This window comes from Rissa tridactyla, chromosome 12 (assembly GCF_028500815.1).
Source record: "Rissa tridactyla isolate bRisTri1 chromosome 12, bRisTri1.patW.cur.20221130, whole genome shotgun sequence".
Taxonomy (NCBI): domain Eukaryota; kingdom Metazoa; phylum Chordata; class Aves; order Charadriiformes; family Laridae; genus Rissa; species Rissa tridactyla.
Genome location: NC_071477.1, coordinates 4,555,105 through 4,569,148, shown reverse-complemented (window position 1 = coordinate 4,569,148; position 14,044 = coordinate 4,555,105). Strand labels below are relative to the sequence as shown.

The 14,044-nt window shown below is 41.7% G+C and overlaps 1 protein-coding gene across 4 annotated transcripts in view; it reads left to right on the top strand.

The window, feature by feature from the left end:
• Positions 1–14,044, top strand: part of DNAJC5 (DnaJ heat shock protein family (Hsp40) member C5) — a 35,149-nt gene that overhangs the window by 8,384 nt on the left and 12,721 nt on the right. For 2 of the 4 annotated variants that reach the window (XM_054218419.1, XM_054218421.1), the window contains exon 2: positions 9,141–9,208. The gene's annotated coding sequence lies outside the window, so the exon portion shown is untranslated. Of the gene's footprint in view, positions 1–1,962; positions 2,266–9,140; positions 9,209–12,583; positions 13,227–14,044 lie in introns of those variants that run through there. The other 2 variants (XM_054218420.1, XM_054218422.1) reach the window with 2 other exon arrangements.

Sequence of the window (14,044 nt, the reverse complement as noted above, 5' to 3'; positions counted from 1 at the left end):
TAAATGTATGCAGAGAGAGAGCGAGCAGTGGAAATAAATACCAGTACGTTTTCTGTAGGAGTCGTATAAAATAAATCTTTTTGTTGGAGAAACCACACTGTATAGTTAGAAAACAACAAAGAGTTTATCTCCTGTAAGAAAACGTCTGTTTAAATTAAAACCACTTTTAATCCAGCCCTGTGATTTGTTTGGGTATTTCTAGCCAAATGAGCTGGGTGGAGACAATGTAGAAGCTCTGAGGTCCTGAGCACAAGCCAGGCCGATTCAAACATATGGATTGTATGCTGGTTAATATATTCTTGGTGTTTTATAAGAATATAGTTACATTAGCAAAAGTAGTGACTTTTTTCAGTGCTATGAAAACTGATTTTGATCGCTAGGTAATAAATGTGCCATCTATCCCAAGCTGCTTTCTGCTGTGTCTTACCGTGGGTTTACCTCTGGACGTGGGCTCTGTTTTAGTTGACCTAAGAAAAAATAAAAATATTTGCAACGAAGGCATGCCCCTCCAGCATCGCCCAGCCTTCAACAGAAAAGGAATTTTGTTGTATTTTCCTGACAGAACAACAAGTTTGAGTGATAGAAGCTGTGCTGATCAGTTCAGATTTTTATCGTGAAAATCTTAAGTCTGAACGATTTTTGTGCTTCTAAATGTCCATGTGCTGGGGAGTTGAGGGGGGCAGGTATGAAACTCATCTCCTCATGCCTTTTAAACCGTTTTCTGTAACATCTGACACTACCCAGGGAGGAGGAATCTGGTATGAAGATGGCTGAAGAATGTCTTCCATGTCCAAAATGCTTCGTTTGTTTGTATCGATTAGTTTAGTAGATCCGTATTTATGACTTGCCATTTCACCTGCAGTTTTCCCAGTTCTATTCCACCGCTCTGTGTTTGCGCAGGGATGCTTCTGATCCGTGGAATTGCGGGGTGCGCTGTGAGTTCTTGCGATGGCTGGGGGAGCATCGTCCTTAGTTTGGATGAGCCTGGCTGTGGAAAAAACGATTTGTGGTTTCTCCGCCGGTTGGCGAGTTGTGTTTGGGGCAAAAGTTTCCCTGGGGGCTTGGAGATGGTTTGGATTTACCCGGCTTGGGTTTGTGCTCACCCCGGCACAGCGTTTGAGTGTGAAGGGTTTTTATCCTACAGCTTGTGCCCTGTTTGGAATCAGGGGACCGTTTATTTCTGGGGATGTCTTTTTTTGGTTTTTTTTGAGGCTCAACAGGATTGGTGCAGTTCATGTCAGTATTACAGCTTGTTCATGCAGAGTCTGGTGATCCTAGGGCGGAAAAGAGCATGCAATTTAAAAAAAGTTATTGATGTGGTTATAATTTTAATCTGCAGTTTCTGGAAAGCTGTGGTTTTTAGGGTCTTAATGAAAGTCATCAAAATTTTATTTTTGAACCTTAAACATCTTTTACAACACCGATTGCTCTGTCCTGCCACGTTTTTCCCAGCTGCAGGAGCGAGTTCCTGTGGTGTTTGTGGTGCCTGGCCACCAGGGAATGGTGACAGTCGGTGCCTTTCTGCCACACGGACCTGTCACCCGCCGGGGCTGCAGCTCCGCTGACCTGGATCCCCGAGCTGCTCAACCTGAGGCTGTACCGGCACATCGCCCTGTTGCCAGGTCCCCATCAGAAAGCTGTGCCAGCCTGAATAAACCAGGTTGTTACTAAAAATCGTCTTTATTGGTGTCTGGGTGTTCTTAGTAGGCTCGCCCACTGGGACAGCACTTGGTCACCACCAGAACGTCTCCTCCTTGCTTTTCTGGCCGAAGCTTGCGGTGCTGGATGCAGCAGCCATGCAATTTAGAAAGGAAAGTGAGTGGTGGTTTGGTTTTGGTGCTTTTTTTTTTTTTTTTTTTTAAATTTTTAACGTTTCTGATTCGTATTCAGTCTCATCTGAAAAGAAGGCAAGTCTGTTGTGCGATTTTTGCCTTTGTTTCTCTATGGTTTCATAAACAAGTCTTTGAATGTATGTTAGAAGCCGGTGTTCTGTTTTTTACAGGAGAAAATGAAAATGTGCTTTTCTCTGGCAGTTTCTGTAAGGAAGTGAAATAACGAAGTAGTGAAGTCTCCTCCCCGGTCCCCACAAAAACGGGGGAAATACAGTTGAGCAATTAGGAGAAGAAGGAAATTTTAGATATGCTTGATTTTTAAACTTTGCCAAAGGGTAAAATCTTTGGAACTAAAGTCTTCACAACTTAACTGTGTGTTCCTTGAATATTTATGCATCTTCTTAGGCTGGGAGGACCTGATCAGATACATGAGGTAAAAGTAAATCGGGGGGGAAAAAAGTTTATTTTCTGCCTGTATTATTAAAGAAATAAGCTTAATTTTTACAGTAGTCTTGTAGATAACTGAAGACTAATTACCCTGTGAAACAAAGAAAGGCTCTGACGTTACAGAGACAATTACAATGGATTCCTGGGGGTCGCATAAAGGCATTTTAGCTTTTGTTTTCCTGAGCTGGGTGCCTTGGTGGGTGGTTCTTTCAGGAAACTTGATTTTACAAATTCTGCTGTTCAGTTCTGCTTGTTTTGCTTTTCTATTCCTAACTTTTTGAGAGGAAGATTTGTGTGCTTGGTGGGGGAAGAGATAACTATTAAAGAGCAGAATGGCAGGGATTAATAACCCAAAAACAGAGGTGAAGTTTCTCAAAGGGACGTGATCATTTTAGATCAGGTTGAAGATACGTGAATCACCTTCTGCTGCTGGTGCAACCTGGTCTTAATTTTTGCTTTTTTACCCATTAAAATAAACTATTCTTTTCCAAGTCATTAACAAAAACTGTTCATGATTGAAACTGCCAAGAGTGTGTATTTGACGACAAAGCAATTCCAGTAATAAATTAGTTGTGAAATAACTTTGATCTACATTTTGCAATTTGTAAAACCGTACTTTTACATTATTTAAATGTTGAGGGGGGGAAACCCTTATTTACCTTTTTGTGTCTTTCCACAACTGATAGTGAAAGAAGATGGGGACTTTTTCCATCTCCTGCTACTGCAGATGAGCACAGAGGGCAACCTTCCCCTGCCCGGCCCTTCCAGGTTAATTTCTCATAAATCCCTTTTTCTCTCCCTCTGCCGACCAACTTGTTGTTTGAAAGATGTGTTGATGGCTGGGAAGATCACCGCCTCGTTTCTTTGGCCTCTCAGGCTGCTTATGTGGCATTTTCGGATGTACTCTGTAACCTCACTTTGTTCCTCCTTTTTGACTAGGTGAAAACTGCCCATGCTGTAAAAAAGGTTCTGCTTAGACCAGCATTGTCACCTTAACCTGTTGCCAAAGTTGGTTTGGTTCCTGTACATTTATTGTAGAGTTACAGCTTTAGGCAGTAGAAATCTCATCCCAACCTACCGAAAGCGGGGAAGCCTTTGGAGCAGGCTGGCCGGAGGTCGGCGATCACATTTTGACAATTGACCCGATTTGTTGAACCTTTTGTCACACGAGACAACAGACCTTTTTTTCTCGTATTGCTGTTTAAAAGCTTTTAGTTGTCTCACCAACAGGTGTGACATAATAGTATAAATCCCATTTTTTTGTGAGTAAACCCATCTGTTTGTTCCAAGACTTTTTCTATATTTTAAAGGTTTGAAGCTTTCACTATATTGGTATAGTCATTAGCAAGATGTTTGTTTTTTTTTTTTAAATTGATATCATTTATTCAACCCACCTAGCACAAATGGAGCTGTACCTCTGCATCGATGCTTTTGAAGAAGTTTAAGGTATTTCTTCTCTAGAAGAAATAAGTGGCATGGGTCTCACCCCACCCACACTAGTAGGTTTTCCGATTTGTTCCAGTGAATTTGCATGCTGTGAGTAGTGACAGCCATTCAACCACTGCATAGATTTACATAGAGAAAGAATTAAGAGTAATAATGAGGCAAGCAAGCAGAACTACTGGTTTTTCATACGTTTTCAAATAGCTGAGTAAGCAGATGTAGAGGGTTTTTTTTATAGCTGTGTACAGTTTGTGACACTTGCACTCTGCTGTATAAACTACTGTAATGCCATAAACAATAATGTAATTTTGCTGAAGGATTAAATAGGAGCAATGAAATCCTAAGTAGGGAATCCACTAAAAACCCAGGGTTTTAAAGAATAATTCTTCTGGTTGAGGAGAGAGGATAAAAAATGAGAATCTAATACTTTACATTTTTTCTCCCTAATATGGAAAACCTTCTATAGTAGGTTCGAATCTTACTCTTCTATAGGGTACAAGGTCACAAGTCTTTATAACAGGTTGGTCAATCAGACTTAAATGGCTAAATTTTAATCTGCTAAGCTCATTAGAGAAACAACACTTGTATCACTGTCGTTAAGTTTGTCACAGGTTTCAGTGTAACATCTCTTCAGTCCGTGATGATGGATGTTACATGAATTTAGATTTGAATTTAGCAGAGAAGTTGTCTTGTCCTAGATTTCAGTTATTTAAAAGCTCTGTTTCTGCGTTTTGTTTTTAGGTTGGGTTTTTTCTGGCTTGGTTGTGGTTTTTTTTGGTTTTGGTTGGTTGGTTTGTTTTTTTGTTTTTTTAAACTCATATTTAAGAGAATTTAATGAAGATTTTAGTGTCACTGTCTTTCACTGTTGGAGGCCTATCTTCTGTTCCAAAGGCAAATGAATTTGGCCATAGTAAAATTCTTTTTTGTGGAAGCAAGGTGCATACGTTTGAAACTAATTCCCTGGGTACTAGGTTAGCTTTACATTGGGATTTACATGTTAAAACAGAATGTTTTTACGGATAGAAGATTTTTGACAGGACCTTTAGTGAAATGCTACAAACTGAAGTGCAAAATTTAGTTAAAAGGCTATTGTGCCTTTAAAAATCACCATAACGCTCATTCTTGGATGCTTTAATGAAATAGTAAATATTAATGCTTCAATTAATAGGTTAAAAATTACTATTTAAAGACAGCTAGAGGAAAGTTCATGAAGAGGAGTTTAAAAATAGTAGTAGTCTTCTGAGTACATTTATTAGCCAGTTTGCTTTACCTTCGGCCTTTTCACATCATTTTTCCAGTACTCACTCATTTTGCAAGTGATGTGAGCAAGAAAGCATGTGAAAATAAAGACTTGGGAGTTTCTATTTTGTCTGTCGATTTTATTTATTTATTTATTTTTAATTTGCCTTAATTGCAGCATTAATTCTTTAAATACTTGATAACTATGATGTAGCTCACATCCATGATGGAGACGGACTATGAGGCAAGGCATCCCAAGGATACTTTTCTCTTTTTTTTTTAACAACATACAGAGCAGGATGGTGACAATGCTGTTAATAGAACTGTTAAATAAAAATTATTTTCCTGCATCTGTCAGAGGAGGTTAGGGTAGACAAAAGAAACAGATACGCTTTTCGTCAGAAGTAATAGATCTGAGAATGTGTCTGATTTCTATAAGGAAAAGGTAGTTTATATCTCTTGGTTAGAGGAAGAGAAGGTGTTGAGCACTATTTATCGTCACAGTACATGGGGAAAATGTAATATTAGGTAAATAGGATTTGATGTTGCAGGACAAATGAGGCTAGAAGAGCTGGTTTTGGTGCGAGCGAAATGGTTGAAAGAACAGGAGGCAAACTTCCTAAGCATCTCTCTTCATTTGTATTATAAAACTTATCACAGTGTCAGTGTGTTGCTGAATTTACTTTGCATTCGTGTAGCTTTGCTTGCTTTTGTTATCTTCATCATTCTTTAATCTTTTCTTCTGATTTTCATACTCATATATATATATGTGTGTGTGTGTGTACTCTGCCTCTTAAACAATTACTTATTCCCTTCCCCAGACCTTTTTTCTTTGAATTTTTATGTTTTTTTGGAAACTGGGTAACATCCATTCGTCTTGATTTTTAAACGCTCCCGTTCCTTTTCCGGCATCTGTCCTTTCATTTTCTCTCCTTTTGTTTGTATTGTGAATATCACTTAATAAGGAGGGGAGATATTTACAAGTAATTACAAGCAGGGTATTATGTGGAGCTGTGGGTCAGTGGATCTGGCCTGCTGAATAATGAGATTGGATGGGTAGATCAAAACGTTCCCGAGTCACTAAATTAGAATTGCCGGTTGCTGCAGAAAGGCGAGCGGCGGCTGGCGGCTGCGCTGGCAGGGAGGATGCGGTGAGGAAGGGGTGATGCTGGCACGGGTTTCTCACGTACTTCGATTTTTTTATTAGTAGTAGTTCCCTTTGGAATTTATTTTGGTCGTGTGCAGTTATTTCCAGCTGTAAATCAGGCTTTCTGCTCGTAATGAAACTCTGTATTGGCATAGCTGAGAGACTGAAGGAAATATTGCTACTTGAATCCATATTAAGATAAAAATAGTTTTCTACATATTCTTAGTTCTGTATGGCTAGGTATTGTGTATATGTACTATAAAAAATAAAGACTTTTCTTCTGATGGAGTTTTGACAAGACCTGGGCTGGAATCTTGTATTTGAACTATTTGAAGCTTCTATTCCGCACATTGTATTTTCATTTACTTCACTGTATGCCAAGTACAGCCACTCTATGCCCAGAGGGGTGGTGGAAGCCCCATCCCTGGGAGCTTTTAAGGCCAGGCTGGACGGGGCTCTGAGCAACCTGGTCTAGTGGGAGGTGTCCCTGCCCATGGCAGGGGGGTTGGAACTAGATGATCTTTAAGGTCCCTTCCAACCCTGACAGTTCTATGATTCTAAGTGCTGACTTGAGCAGGATAGCTCACTTGGCAGGTATGTTCAAATCTCCAAAGTACATTTGGACTTTGCTTTCTTTTCCTGTTTCATTCACAGATTTCCATCTGTGAACATCCATAAGTTGACTGTACTGTAGCTGGTTTTCAGTTTGACTGTCAACATTTCTGAAGCTTAGGGTTGCTGTCTGAAACAGAATTAGCGGTAAATTTAAAGATAAACCTTTATCTTCATCTAGGTATGGAGGCAGAGCTTATTTAGGGAAAAAAAGTTACTGTGCATCTGCTAGCTAGAGATTGAAGGAGAAGATTTACAGTGACACGGGTGAAACTAGTGGACTCGTCCATCCGGGTAAGTCCGTCCTTGTCCCCAGTGTCTGAAGAGCCTGGGCCATGATTCTGCCTGCTGGCCCCATTACCATCTGCAGCTTTCTAAAGATCGCTTTAAAAATGTTCTGTTGTTGATTACTTCATAATGAAGGAAGCGGTGGGCAGAGAACCTTTTATAGATTGACAAAACAGGACATTTTGCATCTGAGAGGTGGACCACCCTTTAATATAGCACACACTCTGAGTGGGAAAGTTTAAATTCTGCCTGTAGCTTGTGCACTCTCTGCCTTTCATTTTTCAGGAAAAGTCCTTTGCAATATCCATCAAATGAACTAAACAGATCCATCCACAGTAAGCTGATTATTTACTGGTCGGTTGCTTCATTCTTACTCATTTATGGATGTGCTGCTCAGATCAAGCAGCTTCCTACAGATTGCATAAAACAAATTCTGTGGTCCGCAATGCCAACAGCTTGCTGGGTGTATTCCCAACATCTCTGTTTGCCACACCAAAACCTTCACGTTCGTCAAAGGCGTGTTTTTTAATTGAATGGGGAGTTTATTTCTCCAGCGCATTCAGGGCTTGTTCTTTGGAAGCTGTTGAAAGGTTTTAGATGATGACTAAGCGATGACTTGCCGGGTGAAAGCTGCTCTGAAGTCCCACTCATGAAGTTTATTGTTCAGTAATCTAATGCATAAGGGACTTGGTGATTAATGGCATGGACTGGATGTATCCTGTACCTGCTTAATCGGAAAGATATTTTAATCTGTTGCAGTGACTTCCCTCCCACCCCCACCCCAAACTTTTCCATAGCATCATTTAGCATTTCCTAGGCCCCTCTTGTCCATTTATTCTCGTATTTTTTTGTGATCTGCGGCAACCTGTCTGATTTTGCCTTGACTGCTGAAAGAAGGGGGTTGTGTTGCTGGGTCACGTCACATTCTCTTCTCCCCTTGTATGCCGAAATGAGACTTGTGTCTTCTTCGGGCAATCTGCTTCAGGACGAGGGAACGTGAATAGGATAAAACCGTGGTTTTCTTGGTGGAAATTTGTCCTGGCAAAACGAGCTGGTGTTGCTCTACAGTTTAAGTGCATGAACCAATTTTGATGCTGGGTAGAGTGGCCTTAGAAGCGGCACAGCGGCATCCAGCTGCTCCGCGCGCTTGCACATCTCCTGCATCTTGGTGGCAGCGCTGTTAGTAACTTGCGAAGAAAGGTGCCGTGCACACAATACTGTTTTTTCTATTGAAATAAAAAAAAAAAATGTTTATTTGTCCTGAAGGCATCTGGTGTCAGAACGCCTCCCTGGGCTGTTGCGGAGTCTCTCTGCGGTGGTTGTCCTTGCCCGGTGCCGGAGCACGGTGGCTCGCTGGCAGAACGGGCTGTGTGCCCGCTGCTCCTCTGACGGAGCTGGCCCCCAGCTCCCCCAGCTAAGCTGCTTTAGCAGTCTCTCTCTGACAACATTACAGATTACCAAGACTCGAAAAACACGCTTCTCTTTTTCTAAGTACGGATATTTCACAAATGCCTAAGTTGGAAAAGTCCAAAGTCTTAAACAGATAATGGTTATTAGAGTTTCGGTGCGACTGGTATCTTTAGATAAGTGTGTGTCTTTCACATGGGAAGAGGTTTGGGAACAGAGGCTGGAGCTACAGAAAAAAGCACAGAGCCCTTGAATCTAAACTTTAAAATATTTGTAACTTACTTTGACAGCTAATCAATTCGAAAGTTAAGTATTTACATTGTGGAGACTTACTGTAGTATAAAATATTTTGGACACCAAAAATCTGCTTTACTGTGGACTTTCACATCAAGGCGGTGTTTGAGTGAAAGCATAATGAAAATATGTAAATGCAGGCTTTAAAATGTGTTCTCTGATGCCACCTGACCGTGTCATGGGAAGGTGTGTGCCCATGAAATGCATCCCGGCTGCAGCATGCCTCCGCGTTCCTGCTCCCTTCAGTACTTACCTGCTTGAAGGGAAAATTCTATATAAGTATAGAAGTCACATTTCTGTTATTTCGCTTACATCTTGCCTTTAGCATACTACGAAGGATTGCTATAATACGATAATGTGATGGTAACTTTGCGATGAGCCCTCAACATACGAGTTAGTGAACAATTGGTTTGCTTTTGTTTTGTCTTTAGGAGATTCAGTTTTAGAAGAGTGTGGAGGCTGTTACCGCTTACCTTAGAATACCCGAACTAAATACCAGGTAAGTACTGTATTTTTTTGGTTTCTTGTAGCTAAAAAAATTCTACTCATGCAGAATATGCAATAAATGCAAAATAATGCTGAGGAAGCAAAGTTCAAAGTTTTTTACAGAAACCTCTAACACCTCACAAAGCCAAAAATTAAAACACCTCATATATTTCTTGATAACAGAGTCTTGTATATATTTATCTCCTCTCCCCTTTAAAAATGATTTTTTTTCACCCTAGAAACATACCAGATTGTGAGAATGACTCTAAATGAATGTGAGACAGATGGACAGGATGTGGAGGCCAGTGGTGCTATTTCGCTTTTGTGATAAATCAATATTTACTGAAGTGTTCTCTGGCTTGCTGTTTTTATTTAGACTTCTACTAGTAAATACTTAATTTAGTTTAAGATTAACACCTGTAGCCAGTCTGCACTGGAAATCTTTGAAAAACTAGTGATCTTAAATTTAACTGATGTTTTATTTTACCACATCATCAGTAACTAGAAATGATTTTCAGAATACAAATCTTTCCTAAAATACTTCCTGAAGGTGGATAATAAAGCATCAACTAGACGTAATTTTTGTAAGAGCTGGCAAAATGTCATCTCCAAGCTAGGCTCTTTAGTCTTCTGCTAAAATGCTCTTAAAACTGTCATTGCAGAGGGTTTGACAGCGTCACGGGTAGTTTGGATTGAGGACCTTTGCAGGGTTGGTGCCTCGGCGGTGCCGGGCCGTGCTGGGGCAGCAGCCCACCTCCTCCTCCTCTCTGGCTGTCAGCTGGGCTTTCCCGGTCCTCTTTGTTACCTGCCCCTCGCGGGGATTTCTCTCTTCTCTTGTTACTGCCGATGTATGGAAAGACTCAGAAACCGGTTTTGTTCTTCTGGTTTCAACCGAACTCGTTGCAATTTGGATAGAGAGTATCCCTTAAGGTTAATGACCCTCCATTGCCCTATGTCTAGTGGGTAAGTAGCATTTACCGTGTTGGGAGGCGGTGGATTTTGTCCCTTACAGCAAGATTTCACTTTCTGGAATGACTGTTGACAGCCAGATTCCCTACATTGAAGATAAAGACTTCACTAAAATTGCTGTGAATGGCACGTGTTTAAAGGTGTGTGCATTGGCGCGTGCGTTCATAGCGTAGTTTCATTTTTTCTTTCTTAGTTAACTTAAACTTAGGAATATACAGGTATTAAGAAAATGAAAATTCTGTTGAATATTGTACCCTGTCCTGCAGTAGTAGTATTTTTAAAGTTAATGCTGTTTGCTTTCCTCTGCCCCTTCTGATTTTTATCAGTGGAGCTGAGCAGCCACAACTCCTTTAAAAGCCTCTTTCCTCCAGTGGGGAAAATCGCCCGAGCTGCTGTGCCTTCGTGACTTACGTGGAAAAGTACACAAAATTAATTGGATATGGGACAAGTGATATTTTAGGCCACTTGGTACTTGACAGTTTCCACAGGTTTGTTAATGAATAAATATTTAATGCTTCAGCCTTGAAGTGAAATGAAAAGTACCGCTGTTAGCCTGCGTTCGGCTGCTGACGACGCTGAGATGTTGTTGCTGCTGTCTGTTGAATTCGCCCTCCATCACCTCACTGGTGTGAGGCGGTTCTTTCTAGCAGGGATCCGACTCCTGCAATCCAGTGTTGTTACAATCCTCTGCTCCCTGCGGTGTCAGTAACCTCCGTCCTGCCACCCAGCTGAGCATTTTTGTTGGAAAAGCTGATCCCCCCCGACTGCCCCCTTCCAGTTAAATTCTTTGCAGCATCTTGCGGCGGGGTCAGATTAAGTTTTAGTCCTCCCTCTCTGCTTCTGCTGTCATCCTTTCTGGTGCTGGCATTTGTTGGGATGTCCTGTGAGTATTTAATTGCCAAAACTGGCAGAGAACTATTCATTTTTTTCTTGGCTATAATAATGGTTTGCCATTTTAATGAATTAAATACAACTTATGAACGGGTCAGCAGCCGTGGCAGAAACTAAGATATCACCAATTTCATGAAACTTGATAGGATTCTTTTGGGAAGCTAGAAAGAAAATTAGTCTTTCTAAGGTTCAATTTACCGTTGATGTATTTAAAATACTAAGGCTGGCTTCCATATCACCTATCAGGTTTAATCTAAGTCTTTTCAGCAAGGTGGTACCAATTATACTTACCTGGTCATGCTGAAAACGGTTGTATTTTCTGGTAAAGCTGAGTAACGTGGGACATTCTGGCACACAGATGGTTAAAAACTGTGCTGTTTAATCCAGGGGATTACCTTTCTTCAGAGCCTTCTGAGAGAAACCTCTTCAGGGCATCCTGCTCAGTTAGAATACGGAGCAGATGGCTTGTTGCCGCTGAATACGACGCTTGAAAAATACAGAGCAGCTTTCAGCATTGTGAATTGGAGTCACTTGTAAAAACAGTAGGATAGATAATATCCTGGTTTATGCAGTACTCTGAACTTAAATAACTTGCACCTTTATTGTCTGTTCTGTATTTGAAAAGCCAAAGGTTGCGTTCCTAGTAATAGGACTCTTCTGTTCCCTTAAATAACAAACTTCCCAGATGAATTCCCATTACCACCTTGTCTTCCGCTCTTCTGCCAGGGCCAGCGTCTCCATTTCATACCAGTTTTGAAAAATAAATGCAGACACCCCATTACACCGAGCTGCAGAGCCCCTGAACTGTTCAGGTCGAAGCAATTGAGGGTTGCGGCAGTGTGGGATTTTATTCCTATGCCTGTCTCTGTTCTTGACAGGCAGCCTGCAGACTGATAAACGTCTCCTGGATCAAATTGAATTCATTTTTATTAAACAAATTGGCCCTAATTTAAGCAGAACATGGTGTATACCTGTGATCTGCAGCATCTGTGCACCCAGGGCACGTTGGATTGATTTTAAAGGAAGCTTGTTAATGCTTAAATAGAGCTACAGACTTTAAACACCACAAACGTTCATAATGCCCTCGCAGCTCCAGTTTGAAGCAATACCTTTGGAAGAGCTAAATTAACGTGTACGATCTCAACCAGGATGCTTTTTTTTATGCCCCCCCACCCCCCCCCACCCCAACTTCAGATTAATCCCGCAGGTCCCTGGCAAAGAGCGATAGTGATGGAGACGCTCCCCTTGGCTGGATGCTGCTAAGTGGTCGCCGGCGCGATGGAGCTGCGGGAGGGAGTTTCTTTCCTTGGGGGGCTGCGAGGACGCGGCGGTGGTCAGAGAGCAGGAGAAGCTGCGCTGGGAGCCAGGGCAGCGGTCGGAGCGGGACCGTGCGATTAGCTAGATTACCAGATCGACGTCAGGATCATCAGTCTTTGACCTCAGCGCCGGGAACGCTTGGGTGGAGGGGGCTGGGAGGCTGCGGGTAGGAAAAGGCCATCGCAGAAGGTTGTGCCTCGTCTATCCCTGGATATGGGATTTCTGTCCTGAAATATTTTTTTTTCCTTTCGCGGAATCACATTGTGGCCAAGTAAATGAATCAATTCTATTGTGTGTTGCAAGACACAATACTTTTCCTCTCATACAGAAACCTTTTGGTAGCTGAACAGTGTCCTTTAAAAGAAAATAAAAGATTTTTCTCTCCCTACCCACACATTCACCTTCCAGATTTGGGGTGCGTTTTGTATTCTTAGCCAAAGCATTGGGGCTTATATCATTTAGTAGTAATAGTAGTAGTAATAATTTATAGCTTCCTTATTGGGTAGCCTTTAATTAAACTTACCCGAGCTGCCAAAGAGGGAAATTAGATGAGGGTTTGCTAATTTAGCTGGTGTATTCCAGTCAAAGAAACTGGTCATAGTGCCCAGTGTCAAATGAATCTAAAGCTGGAGAGGCCAAACGTGGAAGCGTAGTTAACGGTAGGCTCCGAGATGGACAAGAAAGCTGTAATGTCTCTATCCGCATCCTTCCATGCAGTCACACGCGTTCAGGCGTGACGATACCCGTGTGTTGGCAGAAACAGAACTGTGGTTTTTGTGAAGCGTATCAACGCTATGAGGTCATGCCAAGGACCGCGCAGCGCAAGATGCAGCGCCTGAGAGTATTTCTTTCAGGTAGCCCTTTAAAAGCTGACGTTATTAACTTTATTACATAAGATAAAGGGTTAAATTAGAAAGTCTGGTGCTTTAAATATCTTTTTCGAAGGCTACATAATCTGGTGTAGGCTAGCTGTAACGACATAATCCAAAAATAGCCAATAGTCTTCTCTCCGATGCTCATCCTTGCTGCAGTTCTGCAGCTCAAGAATGGCAAACGCTAATCTGCTCAGGATGTTAGAGGGCATAACTGTATCTGTCCGTGGCGTGGCACAGCGGAGACCTCCAGGGTCTTTCCCGTTCGAATTTGGAGCGGGAGGTTCATTCACGTTCAAGTGGCATGATTTTAACTAGGCTACGTGTTAAATGTTTGAGCCACGTCTTTAAATGATGAGAGGGGAGAGCTCCTCCTCTCTCAAGTGGGCAGGCATCCCCTCTTCTGTCCTGGGATGCACGGGCGTAGTCACACTGGATTTGTCTAAAGGATTCTACTGGACCTGGGGGCAGTGATAAGGTGGGAGGGTGAAGGTTTGGGAGCTGCACCGAGGTTTGGTTGTGTTTTGTTTGTTTGTTTGTTTGTTTTTTTTTAAATATAATAGAATGTCTGCAATTGAAAATGCAAGTGAAATAACTTATCCGTTTGCAAGTGTGGTGCAAAAAGGCAGCCTCAGGGTAACAGCAACCGATCTGTTGTCAAGTTGTTTTCATAGGTGTTACCACAAATAAATTATCTCAATATTAAGACCGAGAAAGAAGATGAAGTAGCTTTGGGGATGTGTACATAGTACATATCTGTAGCTCTACTTCAGCTGTTGATTTGGGGTTTTTGGAAAAAG